General features: G+C 41.6%; 1 protein-coding gene across 2 annotated transcripts in view; it reads left to right on the top strand.

The window, feature by feature from the left end:
* RUNX2 (RUNX family transcription factor 2) overlaps positions 1 to 25,777 on the top strand; it is a 308,136-nt gene that overhangs the window by 208,010 nt on the left and 74,349 nt on the right. The window lies entirely within an intron of this gene.

Below are 25,777 nucleotides of genomic sequence, written 5' to 3'. Positions count from 1 at the left end.
ATTATGAGGATTTGGGGTGGGGTGGGGACTGGGCCATTGCAAGGATGGGGGGGGGGTGGGTGAAACTGGACCAATAATTCACATTGAGAAATACAATCAATATGAAATTTCAGGAAAAATAAACAGTGTTATTCCCTGTTGAAATGGAATCAGTTACTATCCAGACCAGAAGGAAGCTTGTAGTACAATTCTTTGGGTAGCAGAAATGTTGGCAGTGTTTGTAGTGACCAGCTGAGTTTACCCTAGTTCAATCTCTCCATGCCTAGCCCTCTCACAGATCTTTGCCAGATCAGTGATTTGCAAGAGGGTCACAGTTTTGTGTGAAATTGAGGAGAAGGCATCTGATCAGTACCTGTAGACTGTTTCAACAGATCAACCACTGTTGGCTTGCAAGCCTTCTATAATATCATGAAGCTTCTTCCCAAATGGGCACAATACCCCAAGCCATTAAGGATCTTTAAGAAGGAGGAGGGAAGCAGGGGGAGGAGATATCTCTGCTGCCTCTGAGAGAGACCTTAGTTCTATCTTCATTTTAAAGGTCTACCTCAGAATCCATCTCTACCCTCCAGACAACAAGCCATAGTCAAAAGCAATAACTTCACCTGGATTGTACCTAAGAACAGGATTTACAAAAGCCCAGTCCTTTCCCCCTGGAATTTGTTTTTATCTATAATGCATTCTGTTTTAACAGTTTCTTTATGAGGTGTGTTTTAGATGTTGTTTACTTCATGTTTACAAATAACTTTGCTTTTTAATGCAGTACTTTTTAAGTATATCAGCCAAAACCATACTTTACAGTAAGTTTTTTTTAGGTATTGTGAGTGACATTCCATTTTTTTAGATATGCTTTATCATTCTTGGATTTCTGCTGGAACAAAAATATTTGTAGCATTTTGTGTAAATACAAGCTCCTTTATTTTTATTTTTTTTCCAATTGCTGTTGCCCAAGATTTGCTTTTCATGCACATATTGTACAAATTCTGCTTTGTGCCACAGACCGTGATTGTGGATGAGTTTACTTTTAACTTCAAAGGGACTATTTGTATTGTATGTTGCAATTGTAAATGGAATTGTTCGGCATTTTCCTCATGATTGTAATATTAATTTGAAGTTTGAATTTAATTTTCAATAAAATGGCTTTTTTTGTTATATGTGTGTTGACCTCCTTCTCCTCTGCCGACCTTTTCAAATCTGATTTCAACTCCAAACTCCTACCTGGCCCAGTTCAGTATATCCATGGGACCTCCTACCCTGTCCGGTACCAAATGAAATAAATTGTAGAAGAGAAGAGGAATCTGGGAAATAGCCATCATCTTCTTAAGCTTCCTTCCTGGAGGCGTCTAAGGGGTTGGGAAGGAATCTAGTCATTAGTTTCTTCTTTCTCTTACCCTGATTCTGAACGGGGAGTTCAAATGCTCCCATTTTACAAATATCTGTATTCTAGATATTTTTACATATATAAAGCTTTCACTCTCATCACACCTTGACAAACTCAGGGCAATTTAAGCTCTTACTAAATTGCTTTGCCTAATCCACAGGCAGAAAAGCAGGTCAGCGTTTGGCTGCAACCTGATGGGACAAGAGGGACAGTTGGCAGATCCTTTTTTTTTTCCTTTCCCTTTACTCCCCTGAATCCTTGGCAATGAAAGTTAATTAAAGAGTGTGCCAAGCAACACTCTTACCTTTCTGGGAGGCCCTGGCCCCAAAAGATTGCTTCTGGAGAATATACTGTCCCACGGTATCTTACTGGCTTATTAGGATTTCAAATTTAGGTTTGGTAGCTCTCAAATGCAATCATCTAGAGAAAGCTGACCTCCTAGTGGAGTATTAATTTATAGGAGAGAGACACAGCTTTATTCATTATTGTTCATTTCATTTCCATGAGGTAAGCAACAATCACTGGTAGGATAATGATGATTTCTTCCAATTTTGAATCCCCCATCTGCCAGGGTTACCTCAGGGCCAGGAGGAATAGGTCTTCCATTTTAATGGGATTCTCCTGTAGTTACTTTCCAAGTGTCCACCCTTTTCTTTTGCAGCAGAAATTTCTTCTCTTTTCTTAGGGTTGCCAGATTTCAGTTTTAACGAGACAAGACTCTCTTCACTGCCAAATTTCACTTGCCCTCTGCTCTGGTGGAGAGAGCTGGGTGGGGGTGGGGGGGTTCCAGCTCCTCAAATATGACATAATTATGCACCTCCTTTCAGGAGAGGGTGGGACGGGGCATACTAGTGAGGGATAATTCAGTCTCTTCAAAACCATGCCTAGAGGAAAGAGCATGGACCTGGGAATCAGAGGACCTGGGTTCTAATCCCAGCTCTTCCACTTGCCTGGTGTGTGACTTTGGGCAATGTCTCTGTGCCTCATTTTCCCTCATCAGTAAAATAGAGATAAATGCATGTTCTCCTTCCCATTTAAACAGTGAGCCCATGAGGTACAGTGATAGTATCCCATCTGATTATCTTGTATCTACCCCAGGGCTTAGTAAAGTGCTGGCCCACGCACAGTATACACTTAACAAATATCACTATTATTAATATTATTATTAATAATCTTATCTAGAGAGAAGACAAGTTATGTATTATCTACTCTCGAGAGTTGGCCAGTACCCACCTCTCCGATAGTATAAACTATCCTGGGTAGTTGTTTCCAGTGACTTTAATTGAAGGAATGTTCATGCCTCTTCCAGTAGGTCTCATACAATGAAGTAAGGCTGTGTTAGGAAGAGATTCCCTTCGTTACCTCTCTTCCTTCTGAATGACTGGATGCTCCATCAAAAAAAAATGGTTTTGGATGAAACATAGTGTTGCTGGAGCCAAACTATTTGCATAGGACTAAGCTAGCTCTCCTAGTCTTCTCATTAGAAATGGCAGAAAGGAGAAGGGGGCAAAAAAAAAAATCAACTTTATTACACAGTCCCCTCCCCCTCAATATTTCAGGCATTTCTCTATGAATGGGTGTTTCCTGTTAACTCAATCCCAGCTGGGGCATGGGCTAATAAACAATTTGGCTTTATGCCTCCGAGTTTATTTAGCCTGGGAAATGGGTATTACCATGTAAACAGGAAGCCCCCTGAAGTTATTATCTACAGATGCTGTTGGAGAACTACAAGCTTGTATTTATGGGATTTGAAAGCAGTCTAAAGTGACTAGGGAAGGTAGGGGAACCTTTTATTCATAAATGAGCTGATTTCACAGACTTTTCATCATCATTTTTTTCCAGTGGAAATGGAACTTTCCCACTTTGGTTATGGGTAAATCTACAATAAAGTATAGAATCAAAGAAATGGTCAGAAATATTTGGACAACGATCCATCACTTTCTTCTCAATTATTTACTTAATTTAGGTTAAATGGGAGGGCCTTTTCCCTGATTTATCAAAGGTATTTGAGTGCTTACTGTGTCAGAGCACTGAACTAAACACTTGGGAAAGTAGAACAGAATTGGTAGACACATTCCCTGCTCACAATGAACTACCAGTCTAGAGGACAACCTTGCAATCTACAGCAAAGTACCTTAGAACTTTGACTATGGTGGTGGAGACCTATATGAAGAATGTCTCTAAGCTTCCTAAGACTTGCAGTAAAAGTAATTGTGTTACAGTCTGATGGAGAATTGAGCATTTCAACCAAAGTGTCTCAAAGAACTTCAAAGACTTCATTTTCAGGGTAGAAATGTGATTAGTTCTGGGTAAAAATATTACCCACACCTTTCTGAGGAAGGAGGATTTGTCCTTAAAGGTAAACAGGAGAAAATTATTTTGCAGAGAATGAAAATAGCTCATGGAAGTAGGATGATTATTTGAGTTTGTAGAGTCTCACCCAAAAACACAGTAATCCTTTTCCTCCCCACTCATGTATTCCACAACAGTGAGTCCTAAATTTACTTTCAAAGGCCTCAAAGTTTCCAAGGCCTTGGAACTGTGCTTTATGGGCTAGCCAGGTCCTATTCACCTGGCACATAGTCCTTTAGAGAATTCCTTCCAAAAGCACTCAAGTTTTAAGTTACAGATGGAGAAGTCAAACTATGCGAAGCAGGTGCCATAGTACTGACATGTATTACTTGTTTAAAGGGTTACACTCTGTTCCTGGCAATGTCAATAGGTAGCCTGAAATTTGAACCAAATGTAATATGAAGGCTATACTCACAAAAATATTGCCTAAAAACTACACTTCTCCATATACTATCTTCTGTGTGAAAAGAACTTCCCCATGGTTCCAAGGGGTGTTGCTGACAGTACATTAGTACAACACAGCTGTTGGTTGGTTATCGGAATCCTTATGTAAGCTCCAAGACTTCCTTACCTCTCAACAGCTATTCTACTTAATAGACTTGGGAGGAGGGGTGGTGAAGGGTGAATAGGAGGGTAGGGAGAGGTATTGAGAAACCATTAGATCCTCTTTTCCTCTGCCCCCGTCTCTCCAGATCAGTTCTAACAGCCACACCTGCTGGTATTACCCCCACTTCATTCCCTGTATGGGGCTAATGATTTATTTAAGTAGACTGTTAGCATCAGGGCATCTCAACCAATTGGAAAGAAAGGGCAATCACTTTGGTTCTTTTCAGGTGTCCAGTCATATGTAATATTTCAAGTGGGGCCAGTTGAATTTCTCCCTTGTTATCACTGCTATAAGGTTTCCTCCAGACAGCCATCCAATCTGCTTCAAACTCTCCCTTACTAGTTCAACAAGGATAGTTCACCCACCCTTTTCCTTTCTCAACACTTCTGTCCTACTTCTAAACTCGAGAAAGTACATAACTACTCTAGAGATATATCTTCTAATGAAGAAGGAAAGATCAAACCAATATCTAGTAATGTGCTAATAAAAGTGACAACCAAAATTCTCTTAAGTAGAGTATCAGAAGAAATATATCCTTATTGCATCATAAAAAGGTGGCAGAGAAAATTCAATCATATTTATTGAGCACTTATTGTGTGCAAAACACTGTACTAAGCACTTAAATGATAGACACAACAAAGTCTAACCAATCAGAGGCCATCTCTAACCAATCAGTATCCTCCTTTCTGGTTGAGGGGCCACAACCAATTGGAAAGTATCTTCTCTGATTGGCAAGTCTCTAATTGGAAGGCTTCCCTTCAAATCACTTGTGTGATTGAAGAGAGATCCCAAATGGAGAATAGCTCTGTCCAATTTGGAACTCTTTTCATTTATAGAGTTTGGATGTGGACCCCCCCCCCCAACTAAGTGGAGACCCTTTCCATCCTGTCAACATATTTACAGTAAGGAAACAAACTAAATGAAGTCTGTCTTCTTTGTAGATTTAAGGTGGAAGCCAGGTCAGGAGGTAACATGAAGCTGCTTCCACCTCTGCCAATCAGGGTCCCTTAAGAAGGTGTGATTTAATAGAGAAATATAAGCTGTATGACCTTAATGGTGTTGTTGAGTGCTTACCATGTGCAGAGCACTGTACTGAAGGCTTGGGAGAGTCTAAAAGAGCCAGTAGATATGAACCCTATCCTGCAGGCGCTTAAACAGCAGTCGGGTGATACAGTTTGGACAGCATTAGATACAAACCTCTCTTTTGTTTAAAGGAAAATGGGTCTGAAGGTGCCGTAGTGAAGTTAATATTTGGGAATTTTTTTCAAGTGGATATAAAGTTTAAGCTTTTGTTATTGTTTTGCTCTATGCCTGAGAGAGTTTTTCCTAGTATGTGGAGTGTTTTAGTATGGGAAAAGCAGAATTGGACTAGTCCCCATGTTTGTTTTGTCTGACTTGTGCATTTCACCCAAGCCTAGGCCACCTCTTAAGGTGATTCATTTAAGTGAGCAAATTATACATTTTAAAAACCAATTGTGTTGCAAGTGGAATTATTCGAGCACTAAACTGGTTATAAAGTGTAATCTTCTTCTGCCATTCCTTCCCAGTTATGGCGTTCCTCTCATTTTTTTTTTCTCTTCACCTAGCCCTGACAATGCAACTAGGTTGCCTGGTTTTGGTTTCTATTCCTATACTGGTTTCACTCTATTCATCTTTTCCATAAAGTACACTTCTGTGATGCTTGGGTTCACACCACTGCCCTGCTTTTTGATTATCATTTATAACACTTACACTGTGTATAATTACATTAAAATAGGAGGTGGAGGGGACTCTTCTTTGCTTCCCTCACACCCAATTCTGAGTTTGGAAACAAATCCAGTTACACGTTTCACAAAGGTTTTCTAAAAGCTTCTGTTGTGGGTTTTTTTCCTGGTATGAAAAATATCACCCTTTATCCAAATTTCCTTATTTTGCATCTGGCAGAGGAACAATGCAGAGATTATTGCTGAGCAAAATTCTCAGCCACACCTTCTGGAACAGAAAAATGTACTCAGGTTTTACAATAAAAGGTGCTGGGTTGACCAAGAAGTGTCAGTTCAGTTTGGGAAATTGAGGGAAAGGGGAGGGAGAGGGGAGGAAACCAAGAACAAAGTTAGCCTGAAGCTGAGGTAGTTACTAAGAATTAGTTTTTAAGGGCAATAAATCGTTCAAGTCTTTTTCTTTTCCCTTCAGTTGGATACTCCAGGCTTCTGTTCTAATGTGTGTAAATCTCTCAACAAAACTAGATCCAGAATCCCGATGCAGTCCCAGTTTGGTTTATTTTTTTCATTTCCTTGTTGTCAAAATAATTCCCCTGGGAGCCCAGCTTCATCACATTGCTGAAGCAAATCAATATTAGGGATGTTACATGAAGGCCTTTCTCCCAAGGAATATATTCTCTCTCCCTATCCCCATTTTTTGTCCTCCTCCTTCTGTGATGTTAGGTTTCTCCCACTCCCCCACTTGCCTGTTTTTTCTCTCTTTCTCCCTCCTCTCTCTTTGTCCCTCCTCTCTCTTCTCTCCCCCTTCCCTCCCTGCTTTCTCTCCCCCTCTCTCTTCTCTTCCTCCCTCTCTCCTCTCTCCCCCTCTCTCTCTTGTCTCCCCCACTCTCTTCTCTCCTTTCCTTCTATCTCCTCCCTCCTTGATCCCAATCCAAATTTCAGAAAATGGAGACAATTATGCAAATGAAGAAGACACCAGGAAACCTTGAATAGTGGATCAAGTCTCTTGAGGGGCAAAACAGGACAAAGAGGGAGAGAAAAGATAAAAGAAGAAGAAGAAAAAAAGATTCAAACAGATCTTTGGACTCCTGAATGCAAATGATCTTTGTCCTTTTACTGCGAGTGATGGTGTTCTCCCAACTGAGCAGGATGTTCTTGTTTTTAATAATAGCCAGACCAGATGCTAAACTCTATCCTGCAACATGCTGGAGAAGTGAGAAGGACAACAGCTGATTTCTGTTAAAATGAACACCAGGAGAATAAGCCAAAAAGTATGAGAAATCTCTGGCGGTCTTTGCTTTGTAAACCCCTGTTTGGCAGAGAGATCACAGGATCCGAACTGAAAATCCAGTCTGTCCTTCTGCTCCCATTCTTTATTTGAACTGGTGAGCCGGCAGCCCTGTACACTTTTGCTAACATTTAGGCCCTTTTCTGTGGCATCCGAAGCAAGGGCCCTGATTTTTTTCTGAGTTCGGGAGTCTGAGGCCTAGGGCCCCTTGGCGTGCAGTAGGTCTGCAGAAAAATACCAGTCAACAAGGAATTTTCTTGACTTGCTCCTTGCCATAGAAAATAGTGAAATCCTGACCAGGAGCCAGTGATTTTCAAATGGCATCTTTGTTCTGTCCTCTTTCACTCTTTTCCCCTTGTCACACTCTATCATATCTCCCTGGCTCATTAGAGTAGAGTAGATTATTTTCCCAAATGCTGGATGCTTCTTTCGTCCTTCTCTGGGCCCCGTCAGAGTCCATTCTGGTCTCCTGTGGGTTGTGATTGAGTCGCGTGGAAAGTTGCTTCTGGAAAGGCAATGCATTCAGGCTGCGAGCCTCACCTTGGAGTGCTGCATGGGAGTGACTCCAGGGAGGGATCTGGAGAAGGAGTGGCCTCCGTATCTTATTTTGGAACTGGACTGAAATCAAGACTGGTAGGGTTGAGATGACAGCAGCACCCATTAAAGCGATGTTTTCCGTTGCTGCTTCCCCTTCAAATGGTGCTCTGTCTAGGGAGTTCTGGGAAGAAAATTGACTTCAAATAAAGGAAATTTGGGTGTCTATTTGAGGATGATGTATTTAACTGGGTTTATTTTAGGAAACCTTTCTCTGAGGGATATCCCAGCCAAGCTAGGTGGCTTGTTTACCATGGATTTCTGCCCAATAGGAGCTCACTGACTTATCACGTGACTGAAATTATCACCTGAATATATAGTGGCGTGTACAATGCAGTGTGTTGATGCTTCTCCCTTCCCACGTGTTCCAGTTAGGCTTTGAGAGCTTAGGTACACAATTCTACCCATTGGCGCCACTAAAAGGAATGTTGTCTTTGGTGTCACGAGAGACTATTGGCATTGGTGTTGCTGGCCTTTAGGGGTGGGGTGCGGCTCCTTTGCAAGAGAAGCAGCGTGGCAGAGTGGATAAAGGTGTAATGGATAGAGCACAGGCCTAGGAGTCAGAAGGTCATGGGTTCTAATTGCGGCTGGGCGCTTGTCTGCTGTATGACCTTGGACAAGTCACTTCACTTCTCTGGCCCTCACTTACCTCATCTGTAAAATGGGGGTTGAGACTGTGAGCCCCTCATGGGACAGGGACTGTGTCCAACTCAATTTGCTTGTATCCACCCCGGTGCTTAGTACAGTGCATGGCATACATAATAAAAATTTAACAAATACCATTATTATTATCATTCTTATTGAGAGAATGACGACCAAGAGCAGCCAGGCAAATCCAGAATTTTATTCATTCAGTCATATTTATTGAGCATTTACTGTGTGCAGAGCACCGTACTAAGCGCTTGGGAGAGTACAATATAGCAATAAGCAGACAGTTATCCTGCTCACAGCAAGCTAAATTTACCTCCCTAATGATGACACTGATGTCCTTATTGGTCTAAGATAACTCTAACCTTCCAGTAACTAGTTTGGGTAACATTGGACCTCAGACCTCTCTCTCTCAGTGTCCACCCTGCTTGAGAGGTAAGAAGTCTCAAAAGCTCAAAAGTGCCGGCACCCTCTCAGGGAAGGAAAAACATATCTTTATATATATATATAATACATATATATATACACATACATATAATAATGATGGTATTTGTTAAGCACTTACTATGTGTTGAACACTGTTTTAAGCTCTGGGGTAGATACAGGGTAATCAGGTAGCCCCAAGTGAGGCTCACAGTCTTAATCCCCATTTTAGAGATGAGGTAAACCTGAGGCACAGAGAAGAGAAGTAACTTGCCCAAAGTCACACAGCTGACAAGTGGCGGAGCCGGGATTAGAACCCATGACCTCGGACTCCCAAACCTGTGTGCTTTCCACGAAGCCACGCTGCTCCTCAATATTTGTGTATATATATAGATGTGTGTGTGTGTATGCCTGTTTGTGGGGTATATCTAACGACCGCTACTCATTCTGGAAAGGAAATCTAGTTTCTTATTCCTTGGCTTGTGCTTTAGTCTCTAGACCCCTCCCCACTTAGTTCAGCAAATAGTCTCAAGGCATCAAGACTACAAAAATTATAAAAATAATTTGAAGTCTTTTCCATATTCATACCACTGAGGGAGATAATGTAGACCACTCTGTTTCTCCTTCAGTTCATAATCCATTTTCCCATTCCATTTCTCACACACTGTCATTATTGCAAAATATTTCCAGGACTCTAATGTTTCAAAGGTGTGGATCATCTATTCAAGTTAACTAAACTCATGCCGCTGTACTTATAGGAAGAGATGCCTTGTGAACATGTAGCATTAAGCTGACGGTCAGCCAGATAAAGCCTAGAGCATGCGGGGAATGCAGAGCCCAAAGGGACTTTAGCCAGGTCGTAGACCCAATGCTCAAATCCAAATGCAATATGTCAGTGCATGTGTGGAAAAGGGAAAAGTTGGATGGGGAGGAGAATGGTAGCCGGGGTGTGGGTGGGGAGACCGGAGATCTGACTTCCAAACTGCTAGACTCTAAAGTGGATAAGATTACCAACAGTAAGGTTTTGGTTCACACTTATCTCACCAACATTGCTTCAGTGTCCACAGAAACACAGGAGAGTAGATGATGACAGGATATCTGAGCAGCTGCCATGGGATAAGATGGAAGAGGAGAACAATTTAAAGACCTAGCGAAGGATAGCCGTAAATGATTCGTTTTAGCAGCGGTCTGTTGAGAGGCCACTGCCACAGATAGAGCGACATTTTGGAGAGGGTTTGCTCTCCTTGTACAAAGTCTTCACAAAGGTCATTATACTAAGAGGCTGATTTGAACACAGAGACCAGCCCTGTGTGGGGCAGATGGGATGTCACTTAATCTGGGCCCTCCAGAGAACAGCCAGAAGGCCTACTGGGAAGAGCACGGACTTGGGAATCAGAGGACCTGGGTTCTAATTCTGGCTCTGCCGACTGCTTGTTCTATGATCTGAGGCAAGTCATTTAACCTCTCTGTGCCTCAGTTTTGTCAACTGTAAAATGGGGATTCAATACCTGTCCTACTTCCTACTGAAACTGTGCGCCTTGTGTGGGATAGGGACTGTGCCCAACCTAGTCAACTTGTATCTACCCCAGCGGTTAGAGCAATGTTTGATGCTCAGTAAAGCACTTAAATACCATAAAGATAAAAAAGGGCCTGAAGGAAATGACATTGAAACTATTCAGCAGGGAAGATATTGGGGCGCGACAGCAGCGGGGAAGGCTGCCGTGTGGCTATAGCTTCATTTCTTGCTATTCTGCCATCCACCTCTACAACATCTGCTCCTGGCTGCAGGGACTGTGGTGCTAGCCACAGTTTCAGCCACGCTCATCAGGACTTTTGCCATCGTCTCGGTGAGTAGTTTTGATGCGAGTGTGTTTCATTGTGTATATGTGTGCACGCGCGCATGTGTATCTATAGGAAAGTGTCTCTCGCCTCACTGTGTCTCTTTATCTGTTCCTTTCTCTGCCTTTGTGTCTCTTGATTTCTCTCTCTCCCCCATCCTTGTCTCTTTCATCCATCTCTGTCTCTTTCTCCCTTTTCTGTCTTTTGGACCTTGCCCCTTACCCTCCCTACTCCACTTTGAGCCGCCCCAATATAGTCCCAATAATTCTGCCTTATCTCCAACATACCACATATGAAGTGGGAAAGGAGGGGGAAGAGTGACTAACTCTGCTTGGAGTCAAAAGCAAAATAAGCCAGTAAAGCAATCTTCTCCTCATTAATTTAGGTGAGTGAGTGAAGAGTACCATAATAATAGTAATTCACCTTCCATTCAAGCTAAACACACTGCATTAGACGTCTAGCTGTAGACAGGACAGGTGGAACTTTTGTTCTCGAGTCACCGCAAACCCCATTCCAAGGCAACTGAATGAGTAGCCAACGCCAATCAGAGACCTTGTCTAAGGGCAAATTCACCCTCCTCTGGGAGTATCAGTGGAGGTTCCGGTTACAGAGGGGATCCAGAGTAGGTGGAAGGAGTGGAAAGAGCATAGAGCTGGCAGTCAAAGGATCTGGATTCTAATCCCGGCTCTGCCACTCATCTGCTGTGTGACCTTGGGCAAGTCTCTTCACTTCTCTGGGCCTCATCTATAAAATAGAGATTGAGATTGTGAGCCCTACGTGGGAGAGGGACTGCCTCCAACCTGATTTAGCTTGTATCTACCCCTCCGCTTAGTACAGTGCCTGCCACGTGGTAAGCGCTTAACGACTACCACAACTTATTTGCATCATCAAGGTCCATGTTCTCTCTAGAGTCCTCTTAATTATTTTGATATCCGTAATGCTGGTTTCTACGTAATTAATGGTGTCCTCAGTATGACAGAGTCCATTGCTGGACAGAGTTCTTTTCCCAGATGGGATCTCCAGTCGATTTACCATTCTCCGCCTTGGCTACATAGAGCAGCATCGCATTTGCATGCGTTGGCCCCAGAACGAAGTTCGCATTGTCCCAGAAATTAACAGTGACAGGCCGAGGATGCGCCAGGGGGTGTCGCTCTGCGGCGTTGGCGTTACGAGACGCAAAGGTGTTGGGAGGTTACGCAGCCTTCTCCAAGAAAAATCAAAGCCGGAGTCTCGCAACATCAACTGGAGTGCAATGAGAAACTCTGTGGGGACCAGAGCAAGCCATCCATTTCCCCCTTCCTCGCCTCCTGCCTCCAGTCCGGCCAAAAAACGCCTCTCCGTGGGACGGAGTCATTGCTGCGGGCCTGAAGTGAAGCTGTTCTGTTCTCCAGTCAGCGGTTAACTTTAGTAGGCTCTTGGCTGCTTGACAATTTTGGATAATAATTCAATATTTCTTCGTGAAATACTTGACCTTATTGTTAGTTTTTGTGACAAGGGGAATTTGAAGGAGCTGCAAGAATGTGAGCGAGTGTGACTGAAAAAGGCCAGTGTATGCCAGGAAGCAGTGAACGGTTTCTTTTTCTGACATCTATAAAATTTAGGTGAAAACAGGTCAACATTGATCTTGGCAAGCGTGAAAGCAGTTCTATTGTTAGTAAATGAACTTCAGTTATGGATGCAACACTAATTCAATCAAAACCATGTTCTGTTTTAAGGACAAGGACAGTTCTTTCTGCAAAAATGAAAAAAAACACACCCAGGCACTTATCAAGATGCACATAGTATAAATGTGTTTGGGCAAAAAGGATTATTCTTGAGGAATCGATTGGTCTAGTTTAAACATTAGGTGGGACCCATTTTGCTCTTATCCAGTTATTAGCAGGGTTCACGCTCCCATGCCTATTTTCTCTCCTATGTTCTGAAAAGAAGGGAGATGGCACTTATGCAGAGGCTTGATATTAAAAAAAATGAATTTTATTACCATGTTTCATAGCTCACCTAATTTAGAAATGTTCTTTTACGATCATTTTTAATAGCTACTTCACCTTGCGGTCCAAGAAGGAAGATTAGAACAATCACACCCATTTTACAGATGGGGACAAAGAGGCATAACCCAGTGAAGTTACTTGCCAAAGCCATTCGGCAGTAGGGCAGTCATTTGGTTTCCATGTAGGTTGGTCTCAAGATTTTCTCTTGTCTGCCACCCCTATTTTTTTTAAAGATATTTATTAAGTGCTTACTTTGTGCCAGGCACTGTACTCGGTGCCGGGGTAGATAAAAGAAAATCTGGTTGAACGCAGTCCAGGTCTCACATGGGACTCACAGTCTTAATTGCCATTTTTCAGATAAGGTAACTGAGGCCCAGAGAAGTGAAGTGACTTGCCTGAGGTCACCCAGCAGAGAAGTGACAGAGCTAGGATTAGAACCCAGGTCCTTCTGACTCCCAGGACCACACTCCATCCACTAAACCACATGAGCCGGGGTGTGGCAAAATCCGGGTTGAGGATTGACTCCAACCTGCAGAGAGAGTTAATCCAGCTGTAGATCTACCCAGCAACATCTTGGTGTGCTGCTACTTTGAGAACTGATGTCTTCAGCGGCTACTGACTGTATTCATAGCGGACTCAAGCCAGGAAGCAGCTTCTGCAGATGGAAATGGCTGAGTTTCTGCAGTTTCAATATCCCACACCTTGCTCTCTTCCCCCGCTGTTCTCCACTGGCCAGTCTGCAGGGAGCTACCAAAAGGGGAAATGGGTTGTTCTGCTTAATCCGCTTCCTAGATGGGGGAAACCAGTCAATCCAAACCCTAGGAAGCTCCTTAGTATGGGCCACCCATCGTCCTAGAAGAGCTGTGAACATTGAATAAAGGGTCGCACTGATGGGCTTTCGGTTATGAAAATTTCTAGTTACTGCTGGAGGGTTTTCCCTGATAGCTTCCCTGGTGACCCCATTTCCACTGAGAAAATATCTGAGAAGGAGGTTAAAAAAGAGAAGAAAAAGGTGGAAATCCATGACCTATCCCTTCTCCTCGACCTGCAAGTTTTCCACTACCCGGAATTCAGTTGAGTTCAGGTTGTAATAATAATAATGATGGTATTTGTTAAGTGTTTATGTGCAAAGCACTATTCTAAGCGCTGGAGGAATACAAGGTGATCAGGTTGTCCCACGTGGGGCTCACAGTCTTAATCCCCATTTTAAAGATGAGGTAAACCTGAGGCAGAGAGAAGAGAAGTGACTTGCCCAAAGTCACACAGCTAACAAGTGGCGGAGCTGGGATTAGAACCCATGACCTCTGTCTCCCAAGCCCGGACTCTTTCCACTGAGCCACGGCTGTGTAATAATAATAATAATAATGACAAGAATAATAATTAATAATGAAAATTATTTGTTAAGCACTTACTATGTGCCAAGTTTGGTACCATTAAGTCTTGGTGGTAGATAAAGGATAACCAGATTAGGAACAGTGCTTATACCACCCAGGTATTTAGTCCCCATTTTGCAGATGAGGAAACTGAAGAACAGAGAAATGAAGTGACTTGCCCAAGGCCACACAGCAGGTAAGTGGCCGAGCTGGGCTTAGAACCCTGGGCCCATGGCTTCCAGTCCTCTGCCCTTTCTACTAGGCCATGTTACTTCCTGGGGAAGGAGGGTTTATGTTCCTTTAAAGAAGTTTTCATCTTGAATTTTGCAGGGTGGGATGCAAGGTCAGGAGAGGTAATAGAGATGGTTGTCCATGGGGCAATAAAGATGGTTGTCCCCACAATTTCCAGCCGTATTTTCATGTTCTTTTAACCCATTTGTTTGGGCTGGACTCACGAACAATCAATCATTCAGTGATATTTATTGAGCCCTTACTGTGGGCAGAGCACTGTACTAAGTGCTTGGGAAACTGCGATATATTAGAGTTGTTAGGTGCGATCTCCACCCAAAAGAAGCTTACAAGCCTGAAGAGCTTCCAAGCCGTCTGAATAAAGCTACTAGAACTAATAGCTCTTAAACCTGTTAGCTTTTTGAAGCCTGTCTCTTCCCAAGCCCCTCTCCATTTGCTCTTCCCATAACATCCCTCTCCCTTTCTGACCAGACTCATACAACCAGAAGCTGACACCTGTGGGGATATACACTTTCTCTTTGTTTCTTGTCTTGTAATGTTCTAAACGGAGTGGCTTACCGTCAGCTTCAATTGTGGTCCTTGTTGTACTAGAATGCTGTTAGATTTTGGTTCCAAATGATGTGAAATAATTATATTTGGTGAGATTTCTCAGGGGAAAGAATGAGGCGAGCAGGAGGGAGAGAGAGATAAAAGGTTGTTATGCTGGATATATTAATATCAAAGAGATATTTTTTAGATTTGATTTTCTTGTTCTTCCCTAATTTGAGGGACCTTGGCCTTGCCGTGTCCCTTTAAGATTTCTCAACATTCTCAGTTCCCCTGCTATCTCGAAAGTATCTGATTCCTTTCATTTGTGCTGGGTGTGATCCAAACTGTCACTAGACCAAATTAGAGATGCAGAGGAAGGTAGCGTAGGCTTAACTAGGTCTAGAAAGCAAGCTCTCCCCAGTCGCTAACTGAAAGCTGTCTTCCTTGATATAAATCATCCAGGAGGATAATCATTTTCAAATGGCAAACAATAATAAAAGCTTTCCTCTATTTGGCTTCCAAGTGTCAACTTATCTACAAAGCCTGTGAATATGTGAGGGTGTGTTTTCTGTTAAAGAGGAAAGGAAAGAAGAGTTTTGGGCAGCACGCTGGCCTCTTAGGGAAATCTGGATTCTTGCTTGATCACTTTTCAAATCCTCTGGAAACGGGGGCCACAGGAGAACCAGGTATGGGGAATGGAGGAAATGGCTGCCACAGATGTAGTTAACCCTTTATTTAAGAGCCAAATCGAGCTTTAGATAGTTTTATTCGTGGGTCCATGGGAGAAACTGAACAATGCCCAAGTGGTCTGTTTTCCTCTCTGCTCCTGATCGACCAAACTTATCTGTTTCAGTATCTTTACCTTGAAAAATGGGCACCGTGTCAATCGATCAATGGTATTTATTGAGGATTACTGTGAGCAGAACACTATATTAAGCACTTGGGAAAGTCTATTATAATAGACTAGGTAGACAAGATCCTTGCCCACAAGGAACTTTCAGTCTACAGCGAGAATCTTGTTCCAGTTTGAGCTATGTCCTTCGTTCTGATGCTCTGGTGCCAGCTGTGCCCGATGGAGAGAGACTCAAAGAGAAAAACACTGAGGATAAGATGGGTGAAAAACTGTGAGGCAACAGGTGGCATCCCTGAATAAGAGTCTCTCTCCAACGATTTTAGGTGTCTGATGGTAGCTTTGTGTTTTCCCTAGATGTAGGCCAGATTTGCCACTGACAGTGTAGGACTTTTGCCAAGGGGAAATGAAGACCAGGACTCACTCAGATGCTTATAGTGTCACCACTGAAGAGCGGTGGGGCAGAGTTCTTACAGAATTGCCCAATAAGGCTATGAGAGGAAGCACAGGCAGAATGAGTTTGTAAGCTGTAGATGTGCCCCAATTTCAGCTTCTTCCAGGGTGTCTGAAAACTCAACCTAAAAGATATGATGGCAGCATGGCCTAATGGAAAGAGCAAAGGCCTGGAAGTTAGAAAATCCAGGTTCTAGATCACTTACCTGCTGTGTGATCTTGGCCAAGTCACTTAAATTCTCTGTGCCTCATTTTCCCCATGAAAAACCTACCTGTTCTCCCTACTTGGCACCACCAATATTTCTGTTCCTTTTATTAGGCACTACCAAGTCCCTGAATGGAGCCTCCAATTCAAGTCCACTCAATCAATCCATCAATCAGTCATATTTAGTGAGTGCTTACTGTATGCAGAGCACTGTACTATGTGCTTGGGAGAGTACAATGAAACAATATAACGGGCACATTCCCTGCCCACATTGATTTTATAGTCTAGAGGCCGATCCATAAATGCTCCTTCCCACTCACTGTGGAGGAGGCAGGCCACCTTGAATTGATGTTCTGAGAGAAGTGAGCCTCCATTTTGATGTTTAAATTGAGAAGTAGGGATTCAGGAAAGTTGTAATTTTCTAGAATCCTGAGTCAGGTTTGAGTTGAAAGCAAACATCCTGAGTTCTATGGCTTACTTGGACTTTGAGGGAAGACTTAAGCTTCCTGAGGGAAATTTTTCTACTTGTGAAATGAGGACCTTAACCCTTTCTCCACCTCTATGTATCTAATAGGACAGCTTTTTGAATTGCATCTGTGAAACTAGTGTATTCAGGCAGGCAACCAGAATCCCTCAGAGAATGTAAGTTCCTTGAGGGCAGGGATTTCTATTTTACACTCCGAACACCTGAAATGGTTTTCTCCACTAAATACGTACTTTTGAGGATGATAAAGTGTAGATTTATGAATACTGATGAGGTATCTTCATTTATAATCAAACCAGTCGCTGCCTGTTGTATCAAACAACGCGTAGCTTATTTATAAGATGTAACTGTGTATAGGCAAGTTTCTCTCATCTGCTGCTTCTGCTTGTTCTTCTTAAACCTCCTGGCTCTGAAACTTTCCCTGTTGAAGGTTAACAACCCTAAGAGTAAATATTAGTGTGCACTCTCTTCTTCCGTAAAACGCGTTTTTATTCGGAGAAAACACTATTAAGGAAATAGGGAATGCTTTTCTGAAAATGTGCTTCTGCTGGGTAGAACCCACTTCTCTGTTGAAGGAAATGGTTGTGTACATGTATACAACACTGGTTGAGCATTGTGACTTTATGAGTTCCATAATGCACAGTTTAACAGGAATGTAGCCTTGGCATCAAAAGAGAACTGAGTAGGGATGATAGTCTAAAATTGCCAAATATCATTTCCATTAGTACTTTCTCCTCTAGATTGATTTTACATTCTAGTTGACATTATTAAAATATCATTCAATTTTCTTCCCTCCTAATATTGTTGTTTTTCCTCATTTTCACTCACATTCCAACACCGGCGAGTATATTCTTGGTCAACTTCTTTTATCCCTTTTTTTTAACCGAACCTTGATGTCTATGACTATTATTTTCTTTTATTCTTCACAGCTGCTGTTAGCCGTTAATGTTTCCTGTTCCTTCTGTAGATTTCTGTTCCTTTTTCTGTTTTACTCTTATATGACTGTGGCCTAATTTGCCACATACACATTTATTCTCTCAATATTGTTTTACAAGAAAGTTGACTTTATCGACCTTTCTTAATAGTTAATAGATGTGGTATTTGAGTACTTACTGTGTGCCAAATATTGTACTAAGTGATGGGGTAGAATCAAGGTAATCAGGAAGAACACAGTTCCTGTCCTTCAAGGAGCTCATAACTAAGTAGGAGAGAATCCCCACTAGACAAATGAAGAAACTGAGGCACAGAGAGTTTAAGTGTCTTTCCTAAGGTCACACAGCAATCTAGTGGCAGAGACTGGATTAGAAACCAGATCCTCTGACTCCCAGGCCTGGGCTCTTTCCTTTAGGCCGAGTGTGTCCTAGATGGCTTTTCTTTCCATTTTTTGGTCCTTTATTTGGTGAACTCCCCTCAATTTCATTTCAAATTTATTTCAAGTCTAATTCTGGCATTCCTCCCAAATAATTAAGGGTAATTATGGTACTTATTAAGTGCTTACTATGTACCAAGCACTGTTTGAAGCTCTAGGGTTGATACAGGTTAATCAGATTGGACACAATCCCTGTCCCACATGGGGCTCACATGCTTAAACCCCATTTTATGAGGGAACTGAGGCACAGAGAAGTGAAGTGACTTACTCAGGGTCACAAAGCAGACAAGTAGTAGAGCTGAGATTAGAACCCAGGTCCTTCTTACTCCCAGGCCTGTGCTCTGTCCTGGCTCCTGACCATCCCCTTGGTTACATTATAGTGCAATGATGTCATGATATCAATTAAGAATCCTCCCTTGGGACTTTTGCATTTACAAATAGTTTCTTAAGTCTTTGACCCTTTCTTTTGCTACACAGCTAATCAAGAGCATCCTATTCTGGAAGCAACATGCAATAAGTCCTATTCCAATACACATTTTTTAAATTGGAGCCCATTGCTTTTCACAACTTTAGAAGGCATACAAAGTCTTCAAGAAATACAATTGAATTATTATCTGGAGAGTGTAAGTTCCCCTCTAGACTGTAAATTCCTTCTAGGCAGAGAACCTGTCTACCAACTCTGTTGCATTGTCCTCTCCCAGGCATTTAGTACAACATTCTGCAAACAGTGAATGCTCAATAACTACTGTTGATTGATTATTAATAAAACAATTGTGATATGTTGTTGTGGGCAGGGAAAGTGTCTGTTTATTGTGGTATGGTAGTCTCTCAAGCACTTAGTACAGTGCTCTGCACACAGTAAGTGCTCAATAAATACGATTGAATGAATTAATTTGTTGAAATGCTTACCGTGTACCAAATGCTAGGAGAAATACAATGCAATCAGATCAGATACATTCCCTTTTCCCAAAAGGGGTTCCCACTCTAAGGGGGAAGGAAAACCGGTATTTAATTTCCATTTTATAGATGAGGAAACTGAGACAAAGAGAGGCTTAGTGGCTTTCCCAAGGCCACACAGCAGTCAAGGGAGCTTTATGCCACTTGCTTTCTTTTCTAAGTGGCTCCAAGTTGGGCTAAAGTGAAACACAGGGGATGGGGGAGTGGAGAGAATTGAAATGCCTCCAAATGCAGCTATTTCTGCTCCACTGACTCATTCCACCCAGAAACCAGCCAGGATTCCAGATAGTAATGTCCACGTGCTGTTGGTCTCTGAATCGTGGCAGGTGGAGGTCCCAGCTATCTACTGGAGGCAGTGCTGCTATCTCAGAGCCAGCCTGACTATAGTCTGTGGCTGAAATAAATCCCTTGATGGACTGTATCCAACCTGTAGACTGTTTTTTGCCCATTCCCACTCCATAGACGGTATGTCTGGAATAATTAATACTCTCCCCAGATCGAAATCCAACTTTATATCCTATAAGATTATGATTTGAAGGCTAAAAGATAACCTTGGACGTGTGTCAAATCCATTTTCTTTAAAATGAGAAGAAAACATCTATGATCGTTTTCTGAAAGAATGATATTTCCCACAAAAAGACAAGATGATTCTCTAGGTAAAGAAAAATGGTAAGATCTCCTTTTCTATGTGACTATATACCTCTCTGTCATCATTACAGGCATAGATGTATACAACTAGTATACATTTTGATTCATAGTTCTGCATGAGTAATGCTTCTAGCACTGGTTTGGTTGACTCTGCTAAGATTTTGATTTCTCTATTACTATCAAAATACTTATAGTGCCGGTATCAAAATACACATAAAGGCCATGAAACTGAATAATGGTAAATTCAAGTTATGGGAAATTTGATATTTAGAGGGAAAATTATCAGCAGATGGTGTAGAAATAGATCCAAGCAGAATGCAGAAGATGGGGAAGAATTACAGAAGAAATTGAACATGTTCAACTTTCAGGAAAGGACATTCCAAATGTGACACTGATGAATGATTTCCATCTGACAAACTCTTTCTGATGCCTTCCTTTCAGTAACACTGCAATTATTTTTTAGCATTCACTTTAAATGTCTTCTTTCTTGTACTACATTTAGAGCCTGGGTTCTGATCCCAGATCTTCCACTTGTCTGCTGCATGACCTTGGGCAAGTCACTTAATTTCTCTGGACCTCAATTACCTCAGCTGTAAAATGGGGATTAAGACTGTGAGCCCCATGTGGGACATGGACTGCGTCCAACCTGATTAGCTTGTACCTACTCTAGTGTTCAATAGAGTGCTTGGCACATGTAATCACTTAACAGACACTGTAAAAAGAATGGTAATTTCCAACATGTGAAGTACATTTTTGCCATCCTTCCTGTTCTATTTTATTTCTACACCACCTGCCCCAACCTCTCCCCCTAAATATGAAATGCTCTTTCATTTCCATTTACCCTTATTCAGTTTCATGTCCTCTTTTTGAATATTAATCAATATCTGTTCAAGTTTCTACCATGTTCCTCTAATGACGAACCCCAAATCAATGCATCAATTTTCACATTTGAATTTCCCAATATCTTTACATCTCTATATTTCCTAATATATTTATTGTACGTGTGTAAGAAAAACTTCAGAACAAAACCCAAATGGGAGCTATGTAAAACAGTGAGATACAAATGGTATATTTGAAAGTATACATCACCCTACAGTAGTATTTGCCAGTAGTAGTAGGAGAAAGAGAAGGAGAAGAAAGAGGAATAAAATATATTGAGTGTCCACTGGGTAAATTTGCAGTGTATTAAGTAATTCGTGAAGTCCACAAGCTCCTTGAGTATTAGTAATAATATTTAATAGGAGTAGTAATAATATTTCCCTTCCCTTAAGGGCAGGGAAGCCCCTCTCAGGGTCACACCTGGAGAGTTTCCAGTACTGTACCAGTCTCGACTATGGAGTCAAGCAGAAGCATATCCATTCTATTCCTAGCTTGGGCAGTGGCTAGTGTGTGGAAGGCAATCTGTTACAAGTCAAAACTCATCTGTGCTGGGTAGCAGCGGCATGGGAGAGAATCAAGGGTGAAGAAGATTCAAGTTGACTGCGCGGAAGGAGGCAATGGTATACCACTTCCAGATTTTTACCAAGAAAATTCTATGGATCCACTAGCCGAACGACTGCAGATGGAGGTGGGGCATTGTAGGACAGATGTGTCCATGGCATCGCTGTGGGTCGGACACGACTCGACAGCATAAGGCAACAACAACAAGGGTAGGGAAAGTGACTTCTTACTCTATTGTGCTCTCCCAAGCACTTATTACAGGGCTCTGCGCAAATTATGTGCTCAATAAACATCACTGACTGATTGATTACAACAGATGTGACGTATTCCTTGCCCACTAGGAATTTAGAGATACATTTAGAGAGGAAAATAGTTTGTGACACCTACCATTTGACTAAAACAATGTATCTTTTAAGAATAGGAAAATATTCTCTTTTAATATACTCTTTCAATTCTTTGATATTTTAAAAGAATTTAAATAGTCCATTCTTTTTCTCTAGGATCATTACTGAATGTACCCATTACATAGGTCTGTCTACTTCAGAATTCTTAGCTAGTTGTATAGTGTGGGTTTTTTGAAATTTTCCCCTGAAGTTAGATACATTCCTTTGTGTATATATTACCAAAATATACTTTCTTAAACATTTTTATAGTGTATGTTCCTCTTCACAGCTTTCTTCAACATTTATACTGCCTTCCTTTGGCAACTGATAAACTACTTAAAATAACCCAGCATTAAGTATCTTCATAATCTCAAAATTGCCACACCATTCCCCTTGTCATTTTCCTTCTTCTGTTTAAATTTCCAGTACATGTTTGGGTATTACTTTTGAGCACTTGTATAGTTAAGATTTAATTTTTTATGTGTTTATCTGTTTTGGTAAAATATTCACTTAGGCACCCATGTCTAGCAAAAAACTACCAAGGTTCCATGTATCCTCCAAAATCTGGACTGTTTCCATTTGATTTTATATTTCTTATCATCTTACCTATTGATATATCAGTGATTATCTTCTTTTCTTGTCCACTGTTAAGTTGCTCAAGTGTGTTCCTGTCTTTCTTAATGCAGCTTCTCTTCGGTTCTTAAGTTCCTTTTGCTATTACAATAAGTACAAAATGATTATATTCATTGCCAAAGTTACAAATTTTTCCAAATGCAGGACCCCTTGTAGTTGATGACTCCTCTGATTTTATTTTCAATTGAAAGTCATTTCCATTCTCACTCCACTGTGATGTTTTTTATTTGATCTACTTTGACGAAATTCCAGCAGACCTTGCCACATAACCTTGCCTATTGTTGTTTCCCATCAATTGCATACGTAATGAATTAGCTTCAGCTGCCTGACATATTTTAATGGTTTTGTTTAAATCCAGCTCATCCACTTCCAGTAGTTTTTTCCATATGTCCACATTCTTTATTCCAATCACTATTTGATCTCTAATGAAGGAATCTGCTTGAGTTCCAATACTGCAGCTTTGGCTTAAATTCTTTAACACTCCTAGAAAAGTTACAAAAGTTTCATCTTCTGCTTGTTATCTTTCATGGTGCCTGAATCTATTGATCATGTCATGGTCCTCAGCTAAACAGTTGTCCTGACATCATTGGATTAGTGGGTTAGAGTTTCTTTTTAAAGCTCTGAGGGAGTAAACATTCAATAATGAATCAGCATATTCCCTGCTCTATTTGGAAATATATGGGAGAGGGAGACAGCAACAGAGGAAAAATGTAAGCGCTTAGTTTTCATGGAAGAAGCTACTGAGTAAATTGTAACCTTCTGAGGCTCCTCTTTTAGATTTAATCCAATTGCTCTCAGGGCCAAGTCAAATTCCTGTATAAAACGTTTCCAGTCCCGAGCAGGTTTTACAGTCCATTTGAAAGCCTTGGGTGCTATTTCATATCTAAATAGGCAATGCCCTCGCTCACCAGCCTGTTTTCTGTTTTCAATTCACTTCTGGTAGTCATTCCTGTTACAAAATGAGAATTACTTTCTGGAAAACTCTTATGTTAACCAAAAAAAATCTGTCATTGTCAACCACTGTTCCCATGATAAGCAGAGAGTCTGGGCAGAGATGGTTTGTAAACCATTGAAACGGTACACGCATAGAATGAGCTATGGCTGATCTTCCCCACTAGTCAACATTGTGTTTCTGTCACTGTATCGGCTCTAGCATATTTTAGGGAGCTAATTTGTAACTGTTTGCTGGTTTCAGTAAGCATAAGGTGGCAACGGTGAACTTTACACACTTAAAATTAATAAGGGTATTGGTAAATGCTTGGTTTGTTGGTGTGCACACGGTAAGCATCCAATAAATACCATCAGTTGCTTATTAAGAACGAGTGGATAGAGCACAGGTCTGGGAGTCAGAAGGTCATGGATTCTAATTCTGACTCCGCCACTTGTGTCTGCTGTGTGACTTTGAGCAAGTCACCTCACTTTTCAGTGCTTCAGTGCTTTCAGTGCTTCTGTAAAAAGGTGTACTGTGAGCCTAATGTGAGACAGGGACTATGTCTGTCTAACCTGATTTCCTTGTATTTTCTCTCCCCAGCGCTTAGTACAGTGCCTGGCACATAGTAAACTCTTAACCAGTACCATCACACACATGTACCAAGCCAATGTAAACATATATTTACAGTTTACCAGAAAGTCACAGCTTCCTCCCCTCTGAGCTCAGAGCTGCCTAGAGATGAAGCTCTCTAGACCATGAGTTGGCAAGGACCCCAGCTAAGACCAAAAAGAGGGTTCCCACTGGGAAACACACTTCCCCTCTAGACTTCTTCTGAGGGATCTCAAACATGATGAAATCTCTATGTACTGAAGTATTCAAGCTAAACTGCAGAGATCAGAGCAAAAAGAGGAAAAGCACTGAGGTTTAGTGGACTGAGTGTGGGCTTGAGGGTCAGGAGATCTGGATTGTAATCCTGACTTGACCGCTGCTTGCTGTGTGTCCTTTAGCAAGCCATTTCCCTTCTCTGTGCCTTCTTCTCTGTGTCTTCTCTTTCACTTCACTTCAGTTTCCTCATCTGTAAATTGGAGTTTAAAATACCTATTCTCCCTCACCCTTAGAATCCATTTCCCTCTAGATTGTAAACTCATTGTGGGCAGAGAATGTATCTGTTTATTGTTGTATTGTACTTTCCCAAGTGCTTAGTACAGTGATTTGCACACAGTAAATGCTCAATAAATACAACTGATTGAATGAATGAACTGGGGGCCCCAGGTGGGGCAGGGACTGTGTTTCATCTGATGTATCTACATTAGTGCTTCGTACAGTGCTTGGCACATAGAAATTAATACCACAATTGATAAGGAAAGCAGACTTAGGGCCCCCAGGCTAAGAACAGAACCCAAGTCCAGGAACAATTTCCTGCCAAGTTGTCATCATTCATTCATTCAATCATATTTATTTAGCGCTTACTGTGTACAGAACACTGTACTGAGCACTTGGAAAGTACAATACACCACTGACACTGTAATCTTCATCATCACCATCATTTCATATTTATTGAGCACCAACCTATATTAAATCCTTCTGGGCAGCGACTGGTTCTTTGGCAGGTTTGGTTTTGGTGAACATACAAGAGAGGTCAACTTCTCAGAGAAGTAGCGTGGCCTAGCAGATAGAGGATGGGCCGGGGAATCAGAACAACCTGGGTTCTAATGCCGGCTCCACCATTTGTCAGCTGCGTGACCTTGGGCAAGTCACTTAACTTCTTTATGCCTCAGTTCCCTCATCTGTAAAATGTGGATTAAGACTGTGCACCCCATATGGGACATGGAATGTGTCCAACCTGATTACCTTGATCTACCCCAGCACTTAGAACTGCCTGGCACACAGCACTTAACAAGTACCATTCCAAAAAAGAGAGGGATGTGCACAGGGTTGCGAGGAAATGAGAAAACAAATCCAGAAACCCCAATGGGAGAAAAAAGGTAGTAGAAATTTTAAAGTGGTGGGAGCTGGAGAGAAAAGGGATGGCAGAGAGGCAGGGTTACCTGGTCTTTAAGAAGCATTGCTGGGGAAAGTGGACATGTCCATTTTATTTCCAGGGACATTAAAATTAGCCACGCTATCATGGAATTTCTCTGACTTGATATTAATACATTCATATACTCAATGTATTATTATAATTACATATAATGCAATATATATTGTTCACCTAAAGTACACACTTGTGGAACATTTTGGTAAAAGTAAGGATTCTGATCTTGACTCAGGAACCAAACCCCTATTTACTGCATTTTTTCTCCACGATAAATTGCTTCTGACTTGAAATGCCAAGTAGAATCCCCTTATACAGTAGGTATTCAACAAATACTGCTGTTTTATTGAAAATGAGGCCTAGGAAAGGTAGTTAAGGTTATCTTTTGGCCCACAGAGGCCTTTTTCCCTACAGCCCATTTA

This window comes from Ornithorhynchus anatinus, chromosome 9, assembly GCF_004115215.2.
Source record: "Ornithorhynchus anatinus isolate Pmale09 chromosome 9, mOrnAna1.pri.v4, whole genome shotgun sequence".
In the NCBI taxonomy this organism is placed as follows: Eukaryota; Metazoa; Chordata; class Mammalia; order Monotremata; family Ornithorhynchidae; genus Ornithorhynchus; species Ornithorhynchus anatinus.
Note: the sequence above shows the minus strand (reverse complement) of the source record. Positions and strands in the feature narration are given on the sequence as shown.